This window comes from Siphateles boraxobius, unplaced genomic scaffold, assembly GCF_051911475.1.
Source record: "Siphateles boraxobius isolate OS27281-9 unplaced genomic scaffold, OSU_SipBor_1 65, whole genome shotgun sequence".
Lineage (NCBI taxonomy): Eukaryota > Metazoa > Chordata > Actinopteri > Cypriniformes > Leuciscidae > Siphateles > Siphateles boraxobius.
Genome location: NW_027509192.1, coordinates 1,668,573 through 1,678,692, shown reverse-complemented (window position 1 = coordinate 1,678,692; position 10,120 = coordinate 1,668,573). Strand labels below are relative to the sequence as shown.

The 10,120-nt window shown below is 33.9% G+C and overlaps 2 long non-coding RNA genes across 2 annotated transcripts; one reads left to right on the top strand and one right to left on the bottom strand.

Moving 5' to 3' along the window:
• Positions 1-3,163: 3,163 nt before the first annotated feature.
• On the top strand, positions 3,164-4,827 carry LOC143720399 (uncharacterized). The gene is made up of 3 exons (XR_013196543.1): positions 3,164-3,278; positions 3,435-3,534; positions 4,466-4,827. It is a non-coding gene; the product is annotated as an uncharacterized LOC143720399 (long non-coding RNA).
• A 1,733-nt stretch (positions 4,828-6,560) lies between these two features.
• On the bottom strand, positions 6,561-9,480 carry LOC143720398 (uncharacterized). Its single transcript, XR_013196542.1, has 3 exons — positions 9,398-9,480; positions 8,395-8,494; positions 6,561-7,737 (listed from the first exon to the last, which is right to left on the bottom strand). It is a non-coding gene; the product is annotated as an uncharacterized LOC143720398 (long non-coding RNA).
• Between the last annotated feature and the right edge of the window lie 640 nt (positions 9,481-10,120).

Here is a 10,120-nt window from a genome sequence, read left to right as displayed (position 1 = left end):
CCTTCTATCAGTTAAGATATTCATATTAGGTTTAAAGTAAGTTAGTACAATTAGTTCCAAAGTGGTATTTGTTGTAGAATCACAGTAAAAACAACACTTACCATGCTTTTACCAAGGTAGCCTTAGTTTTACTGTGATATGTGTGGTAAAAGGACAGTAACCACAACACTTACCATGCTTTTACCACATTATTTGTAGTTTTAATGTGATATTTGTTGTAAATGCACATTAACCACAAAACTTACCAAACTTTTACCACATTATTTGTAGTTTTAATGTGATATTTGTTGTAAATGCACAGTAACCACAACACTTACCATGCTTTTACCACATTATTTGTAGTTTTAATGTGATATTTGTTGTAAATGCATATTAACCACAACACTTACCATGCTTTTACCACATTATTTGTAGTTTTAATGTGATATTTGTTGTAAATGCATATTAACCACAAAACTGTCCGTGCTTTTACCTCAGTATTGGTCGTTTTAAAGTGATATTTGTTGTAAATGCATATTAACCACAAAACTTACCACACTTTTACCACATTATTTGTAGTTTTAATGTGATATTTGTTGTAAATGCACAGTAACCACAACACTTACCATGCTTTTACCACATTATTTGTAGTTTTAATGTGATATTTGTTGTAAATGCATATTAACCACAAAACTTACCACACTTTTACCACATTATTTGTAGTTTTAATGTGATATTTGTTGTAAATGCATATTAACCACAACACTTACCATGCTTTTACCACATTATTTGTAGTTTTAATGTGATATTTGTTGTAAATGCATATTAACCACAAAACTGTCCGTGCTTTTACCTCAGTATTGGTCGTTTTAAAGTGATATTTGTTGTAAATGCATATTAATCACTACACTTCTCATGCTTTTAATGTCTAATAATGTAACAACAAATATTTGTAAGGTAAATAAGTAATTTTTCCATTAAATAATCCGATATATTTTACATAATGATATTTTCTTTTCTCTTTTTTTCAGCTGAAAAGACCAAAAGGGCCTTTTGGACTCAGTCAGCCCATTATTGTTTGAGGAGAAGTAAACGGGAGACGAAAAGCTACAAAGGCAAATATTCGCAATGGTATGTATGTGTTTGTTTTAACCCATAATCAAACATTTTATCAAGCATTTGTTGTTTCGTAAAACTTTTCTTACAAAACCCATAGCCCAATCAGTACAAACATAGTCTCAAAGTCTTAATAATTCACAAGATTTAACAAGTTGTCAAATTCGTACAATACTTGTACATAATCATGCAGCTTTTACTTGTTGTGCTGTCAATGGCTAGTGCCTCAATTCCTGTACATATTTATCTCCATATTTGTAAATCAGTTGCGCACCTTCTTGGAAAGTAGTCGGATGTCCCATACACTGTCAGAAAAGTTTATATTAATTGCATTGTATTCATTAAATTTATTACAAATTGGACCCTGTCTGTTGATGTTCCAATGATACATGATGTCTCTCCACAACTCATAACCTTCCTCTGTTTGCAAGAGTGCAAAAGCTAATCTGACTTGTCACATGACATCAGATACTCGATTATTTTGTTGTAATCAGATCAGTTACACTGCTGATAACTGTCCCGCTTGCATGTAAATCATGTTGTTGTTTTTTACATGTTATCATGTAACATATTATTAGGGCTGAACGATTATGGAAAATAATCTAATTGCGATTTTTTTAACCAATATTGCGATTTAATATGCGATTACTTTAAGTTCTTTACCTTCTGTAGCCTATTAGTCGACAAAGACAAGCAATAAATCATTGTACAGTAGGGATGGGAATCTTTAGGCAGCTCATGATCCGATCTAATTTTTTTCTTATTAATTAATCTTAATAATACTTAAAATATGTATTTAATTACATGTGTAAATATACATACATATATATATATATATGTATATATATTAATTAAACCAATTACATGTTAAGAATTTTAAATGGACTATAAACTAATATAGCTTTAACATATAAAAGCTAGTAAATAAAGAGGAACAAAAAAACATTACAAGCAATAAACAAAGAGTGCTTTCAGTATTTAAAAGTAGGCGGTCTGAACGTTTTCCATTCAAGAGCTGGAGTGATTTTCCCCCTATACGATAAATTGCTTTCACACTAATGCACATATCTCTTTTGAAATTGTAAATGTGGTTTGTCCTGTTGGTTTAAGATATAACTGACCGTGTTTACATTAATTTCGCGTCAAAAGCATTTTGAAATGCAAGTACATTTACCCAATGAGTCGCTCAGAGCCGCACGAGCACTCTTCACAAAGCGCGCGTAAGTATTTTAAAATGAAAGCAGCTTTCTCAGTGATTTTCATAATTTTAATATATAAGCCAACTGCATTCCAAAAGACATAATGCCTTTGTGGAGCATTTGTAAGGAAAATTCCGGCGGCCAAGACCGCGCACTGCAAGAGTAACATCAAAGCGGCAAAACCTGTGCAATGAAGCCCGCGACTGTCCTTGTAATTCGCTTAAACCGCGAACTTTATGAAAGCTTATTTTTCGGAAGGTTCGAGCGGTGTCGTGTGTGTGTGAGATAGAGAGAGAGAGAAATTAGAAGCAAGCAGAATACGGTTGTTTCTAAAGCACGCGCAGCGTCATCACGCATAGTGTTTAAAAACTAAGCTCAGATTCGATTCTGAAATTCTCTGAATTAATCCAGAATTGTGTGAGAAAATAAATAACACAATATCACATACATAAAACATAAATTGTTCTTTCCTGTATGCCAGACCTATGCGTAGCGTGCCAAGTTGATGCTTGATTTGCAGACTGCTTTTCTCTCGCGTGTCACATGACCAGTGTAATCGCAGCTTTTGCGGTTACAATACAAAATCGCATTTCATCATATCGCGATATTATCGCAAATGCAATTAATCGTTCAGCCCTACATATTATGTCATGTTATCATAATCACTTTTTTAAGTTCATATGATTATTGCATGCTATTAAAGACATATTTTTATTCATAGAAATGCTCACATATCAGTGAACTTATTACATAAAAATGCTTTTAATATATAATTATGCAACACTCCTTACATAAATAAATCCTACAGTTATATATAAACTGACTACTTGCAAGTAATGTATTAAAAGGACCTTCCTTTCTGTTTTGCAGGATTATCTTTTTTAAAGCTCTACAATATCAAACTCAACAGCTCTTTTAGGAACCAACCCTCACAAGATCTACTAGTGAGTCGCAGCAAATCTTGCCGTGATCAGCCCTTCCCAGGTAAAGTTTCTACAATATTTCAAACAGTATTTACTCATCAAATGTTCTCCCATGAATCGTATGGTAAATTAACTTAATTATAACTGTGTTAATTGGTATGTTTCAAGAACAATAGTAATTGCACATAGAGCAAGTGGAGACTTTCTTGTTTTACAGCAGAGAAGGAAGACCAGTCCTTATATCAACGCAAGCTAATCGAATAAGTCCTTTGTTTCGGGTGAGGAAGAAACATCTGGTGCCCAAAGAAGAAAGAAAGGTGCGTAAGTCCATTGGTATGTCTTGTATTTAAACAATGCCTTGTATTACATAATTTGATTTTGACAATTTTACATTGTACAGATTATCACTCGATTTTTATATGGGTTAAACTGTTTTTCTTCAGTACTTAGCTTATATTATGTGCTGCAATATTATATATATGTATATAATACTTCAATGTGTATATTATATAATGTACTGACTGCTGCTTTGTAAATTTAAATAAGGAACAGGCAACTCTGGCCCTTTTGCGTTCTCCTTTTTGAGGTGGAGAGTTTACCTCCAACCCTAATTGAGCACATCTGAAAATTGTAACCAAAGTCTTCAGGTTTACTTGTAGACAATAGGCGGAGGGTTTGAGGTTGGAGCTAAATCTGCAGGACAGTGGACGCTGAGGGCCAGAGTAGCCCATCACTGCTTTAAATAAAGCTACACTGTGTCATTTTTTATGTTGATTCTTTGCAAAAAAACACTTTGTTCTTTCAAAATTATATGTGCTCATTCATGTGTAATTACTTCCACCGATTAATCAAGTACTCTCGTAAGTGTAGAATCTGCCATTCAGAATACATATGAGCGAGTCACTCGAATGGTGGCAGCCATATTGCACCTCCATCTTGAAAATACATTAGCCAAAGAGGGACATACCTGGAAATTCAAGCTTCGCCTTTCGAGCCTTTACTTAGTGGCACCGTGACGAATGCGAGGGGGAGATTACTCATAATAATACGGCCACCGTAGGAGTTAAAACGCCCTCGGAATGGGAGGGGCTAGAAAGTAATATTCAGTTGGTAGTCTTATACAATTTCACCGCTATATGGGAGAAAATCTTACACAATGTAGCTTTAAATAACACATAACATAAGCTGACCTGACTGTCCATTAAACAGTTTAATTTGAATTGTTTGTGTTTTTTGTTTAACTTTCAGAGCAGGACTGGAGAACGCCTGACGATGGGATGTTGAGACTTCTTCCTCTGAGAAAAAGCTACACCACATCAGTGATCACATCATCTGCTCATCAGTTGTACTGTAGGGCACAACTGAACAAACTGTTTAGATGAGGAAGAAGAACATGAACACGATAGAGACGTACAGGGAAGAGCAAGAAACCAGTTTAGCTGTGATAATGAATTAATTTTTTCCAACACAATATAAAATCTGTTTTCTGTATCATAGGTGACTGAATATGATTCTCTGGCACTCATTTGTGTGGCTTCAGCAGTTGTGAATCGATTAATTTGATGTTAATGTATTTTTGAAGGCTCATTGTTATTTATCTTGAATCTCATTTGTCTTTATGCTACTTTATCCACTTTATGTTGTGTCCTCAAATAAAGTGTTGTGTAATAAAGTATGGTGAATATTGTGTATTGAAAGTGGTGTTTGGGACAGAATTTTATTTGAGAAATTTGAATTTCGTATTTATTTAGCTTAGTTCATAATTTAAAAACAACTAAAGATAATTAATTACCATAATTATTTTACTTAGGACATAAACATTTTGTTGTGGTTAATGATATTTGGGACAACAATGCAGCAAAAGTTGCACATACTTGCATGTATGCCAGTTTTCAGTGAAATAAAGAGAAGGTGTGTGAATAACAAGAGGCTGTAGTTGGCTACCTTGCTGCAAACACTTTAAGTATTATTGAAGATGATCCATGTTGATCATTCTAGTACATCTACTACTGCATTTAAAATGAAAGCATAGACAGTACTGATGTCAGGCAAATAATCAGCAGTCAGATGGGGTGAAAAGGATATTTTGGCACTGTTTTGTTGGTTTACTGAACGGTGCATTATCCTTGTGATATAGTAATAGTTCAATATCTAAAATCTGTGTAGACTGCACTGCACGTCCACCCTCAGGGGCCCAGCAATGGCCCCCAGAAGAGCAAAAGAATGCACATTTCAAATGGCTGTAACTCAAAGTCCGGTTAGTGTATCAAAGAGACAATATGAAGGACAACTGCTTATGCTATGTTTACTAAATAATGTTGGGCACAGTCTTGAGACATATATGGCAAGCTGGCATAAAGGTTATTTTAAAAGTGCTCACAGTAAAATATCAAATTGCAACCTATCCCTCATATATATCATAAAGGTTTGCACAATTAACAAATTTAGATATCCAGTTGGCCATTAAAGATATTATTTATTTAACATTTACTGTTTCATTACTAAACGTTTTAAACTACATTACCCACATATCTCTGTCATTATATCAATGGAACAGGAAGCCTTGTGCTGTAGTTCATTGAAATGTGCAGACATGCTTAGGGTTAGGGTTCGGATCTCGGTAAAGGAGAAATTTCTCACAACATAGAGACACTTTCTAGTTACCTTAATGTATAACTAACGTAATAATAACACCAAAACATACTTTGTAACATGAAGCGCCGTTTTATATGAGTTAAAAGATAGTCCAATCACAGCGAGTTCTGCGATAAAGTCACAGCCAATAACAACCGAGCTGAACAGATGCATCACACTTACTTGCCCATTTATGGTAAATGATGACAGATCTCTTCCAGTTCCGGTTGCAGGGATAGATTCCTTAAATATTTAATATTTGGGCTGTTAAATATGTATTGCTTCTAATTAAATTATAAAACTCACATTTAAAAACAAAAAGACTCCTTTGTGTGGTTACCATCCAAAAACGTTGTATTCATATGATCATGACACAAATTTGCTTATTTGATTAGACTGATGCATACATTTGAAAGAGAAAACTTTTTTCTAAGCAATGGCACACTGGCAGGGTAGTTAGCATTTTTTTTTAATTAAAGATAATTGCATGTACTAAAGTGCTTCTAACATTTACAGTGTATGTATAGTATATCCAGTATATTATATAACAAAATGTAACAAAAGCATAATGAATGCACACAATTTTTAAAGCAAATTCCAATATTTAATGTCAAACTGTTTAAAGACAAATGTAGTGCCAAAACTACTGCACAACAGAATAAAAATCAGATAATTGTAAACAAAACATAAAATCCAGATACAGGGGCAATTTTTATATTAGTTTTTATTAGGCAATTATTATAGTGACACATACAGTTATTTAAAAAAAATCGCTGATGAATATATATTTTTACAAACCACAAGTTGAGATTCAACTTTGTTATGTGAAAATATATTTGTTTCTTCCCTTTAAAGAACAAATAGGTGAAAACTTAAGCACAACATTTTACATTCTCAACTTTAATTCTATATCCTTGTGATTATTGGTCACTTTTATTGTAACTAAATGAAAGGAAACCTAAAATTGTTAATTATTATAAATGTCAGCAAGAAAAGGCTTCTATAAAATACATTCACAGGTAGGCCTGTATTACAATTACATTAACCAGGTAGTCATATAATGATAACATAGATGTAGTTATGGTGGATAAATAGTGACCACTGTAATTAAAGGTTTAATGAAGCTACATGCAAGACATTAAGTCCATCTAAATGTAAAGGTGACAAACTCACAGAATAATGTCCAGTTGTCAAGTGTGTCATTTCTGTAATACTCTTTCAGCACCAAACAGAACTCCATGAATATTGCTCGTTTTAAAAGGTTTTCCTGAACACTCTCACTATCTTCAATTGTTCGGACAAACACCTGCTATATACACTTGCCGAAATATACATTTGACTATTGTCATGAAGTCGCTGCATGACTAGAACTAATGGATGTCAATGAATATGTCCTTTACCAAAACTCCTGATGAGCACTGACGCTTATTTGATAAAGGCATTAGGCAGACCTCAAGTACAGTTTATGAAGATGAAACGAGAAAACAAAATTCTAAAACAATATGGAAAAATATAACTGACTATTTTTAAATATTGGTTCTGCATATATCAGAGATCATAAGAGTGGGACTCCACATAAAGACTTTCAGAAACTGACAGAAAAAAAGGGAGCACCTCGCTGGACACATCCTACACATGCCCAAACTACACCACACAAAGACAGTTATGAAATGGACACCACTAGATGGATGCAGGAGACAGGGAAGACCAAGGAAGACATGGAGACAGATGTTTCACGAACACCTGAAGAATGTCAGTGTCCCATGGGAAGATGTGGAGAACTAGTCCACGGATCGAATACGTTGGAGGACACTTGTTGCCCAATGTGCCCAGCACAGGACTTGATGATGATGTTGTGAGTTTATCCATAACTGTGGGATATTTTTCTGTAAGGAGTATTGCATACTTAAATGTTAAATGCATTTATGTAATAAGCTCACTGATATGTGGTCATTTCTATGAAAACAAGCATGCCTTTAATAGCAAGCAATAATCATATTAACTTGTTTAAAAAAAAAACATGATTTACATGCAAGCGGGACAGTTATCAGCAGTGTAACTGATCTGATTACAACAAAATAATCGAGTATCTGATGTCATGTGACAAGTCAGATTAGCTTTTGCACTCTTGCAAACAGAGGAAGGTTATGAGTTGTGGAGAGACATCATGTATCATTGGAACATCAACAGACAGGGTCCAATTTGTAATAATTTTAATGAATACAATGCAATTAATATAAACTTTTCTGACAGTGTATGGGACATCCGACTACTTTCCAAGAAGGTGCGCAACTGATTTACAAATATGGAGATAAATATGTACAGGAATTGAGGCACTAGCCATTGACAGCACAACAAGTAAAAGCTGCATGATTATGTACAAGTATTGTACGAATTTGACAACTTGTTAAATCTTGTGAATTATTAAGACTTTGAGACTATGTTTGTACTGATTGGGCTATGGGTTTTGTAAGAAAAGGTTTACGAAACAACAAATGCTTGATAAAATGTTTGATTATGGGTTAAAACAAACACATACATACCATTGCGAATATTTGCCTTTGTAGCTTTTCGTCTCCCGTTTACTTCTCCTCAAACAATAATGGGCTGACTGAGTCCAAAAGGCCCTTTTGGTCTTTTCAGCTGAAAAAAAGAGAAAAGAAAATATCATTATGTAAAATATATCGGATTATTTAATGGAAAAATTACTGATTTACCTTACAAATATTTGTTGTTACATTATTAGACATTAAAAGCATGAGAAGTGTAGTGATTAATATGCATTTACAACAAATATCACTTTAAAACTACCAATACTGAGGTAAAAGCACGGACAGTTTTGTGGTTACTGTCCTTATACCACACCTATCACAGTAAAACTTAGGTTACGGTGGTAAAAGCATGGTAAGTGTTGTGGTTAATATGCATTTACAACTAAAACTACAAATAATGTGGTAAAAGCATGTAAGTGTTGTGGTTAATATGCGTTTACAAGAAATATCACATTAAAACTACAAATAATGTGGTAAAAGCATGGTAAGTGTTGTGGTTACTGTGCATTTACAACAAATATCACATTAAAACTACAAATAATGTGGTAAAAGCATGGTAAGTGTTGTGGTTAATATGCATTTACAACAAATATCACATTAACACTACAAATAATGTGGTAAAAGTATGGTAAGTTTTGTGGTTACTGTCCTTTTACCACATCTATCACAGTAAAACTAAGGTTAGTGTGGTAAAAGCATGGTAAGTGTTGTTTTTACTGTGATTCTACTACAAATACAACTTTGGAACTAATTGTACTAACTTACTTTAAACCTAATATGAATATGATTAACTGATAGAAGGTCTAGGCCTGTAGCACGTCACGTGACAGATAGTGTTTAATCACCCTGTTTTGAATTAGAAAGCAATGAAACGCAAAGGTCCGTGGAGATGACAGATAATGCAGTGACTGAACATGAGCTAATCTGATTCATTTCGACCATCAGAAAAGACATTATATCAAACATTATTAGGACAGTGTATTTTGCAACTCACCAACATCTGGAACACATGAACTGACGCCAAATATCGCGATGTGTTCGGAAGGAGACTTCTTCAACGCGATTTCCTACTGATAAAATTCGTGTAGTCGTTTATACTTTTTTTTATATACTTTTTTTTTTTAAATCAATAAACAGCAAAACAGTCCAGCTTCCCTGGCAATAAGACCGAAATAATAACATTAAAATAAATACATATAGAAACATGATAAGATATCGTGAATAAATGTCGATTAAGCAGCTGCCCGACTGGCAGAAATAATCGTGCATTACATTAGTAAACAAATAAATTAAATAAATAAATAAATAAAAATGCTAATATCACGAAAATTACGAAATAAACGTCCGTATCACGAACCAGTAGATTAAATGACGTGCCCATATCACGAACTGCCATGAGGCTGTGTGGCACCTCAAAAGCGTGGGAAAAAATCCTAATTTATATTAAAATTAGTGTATAGGCCTACTGAGAAGTCAATACATTACTCATATTATTGTTTTTATAACCTTTATTTAACCATCTGGAACGGAGAAAAAATGATACCACTTAGCGCCTCTAGTGGACTTTTCACTCGAAAAGTGCAGGGAAACGTACCTGAAGGTAGGTATTTTAGGTTTTGCAAAAATGTAGGCAGAGTAACGTATTTCCATTGAGCCTGGGTTGGCCAAAAACCAATTTGAAATTCTGATCTATCTACCCATCTCTATCTACCAAGAG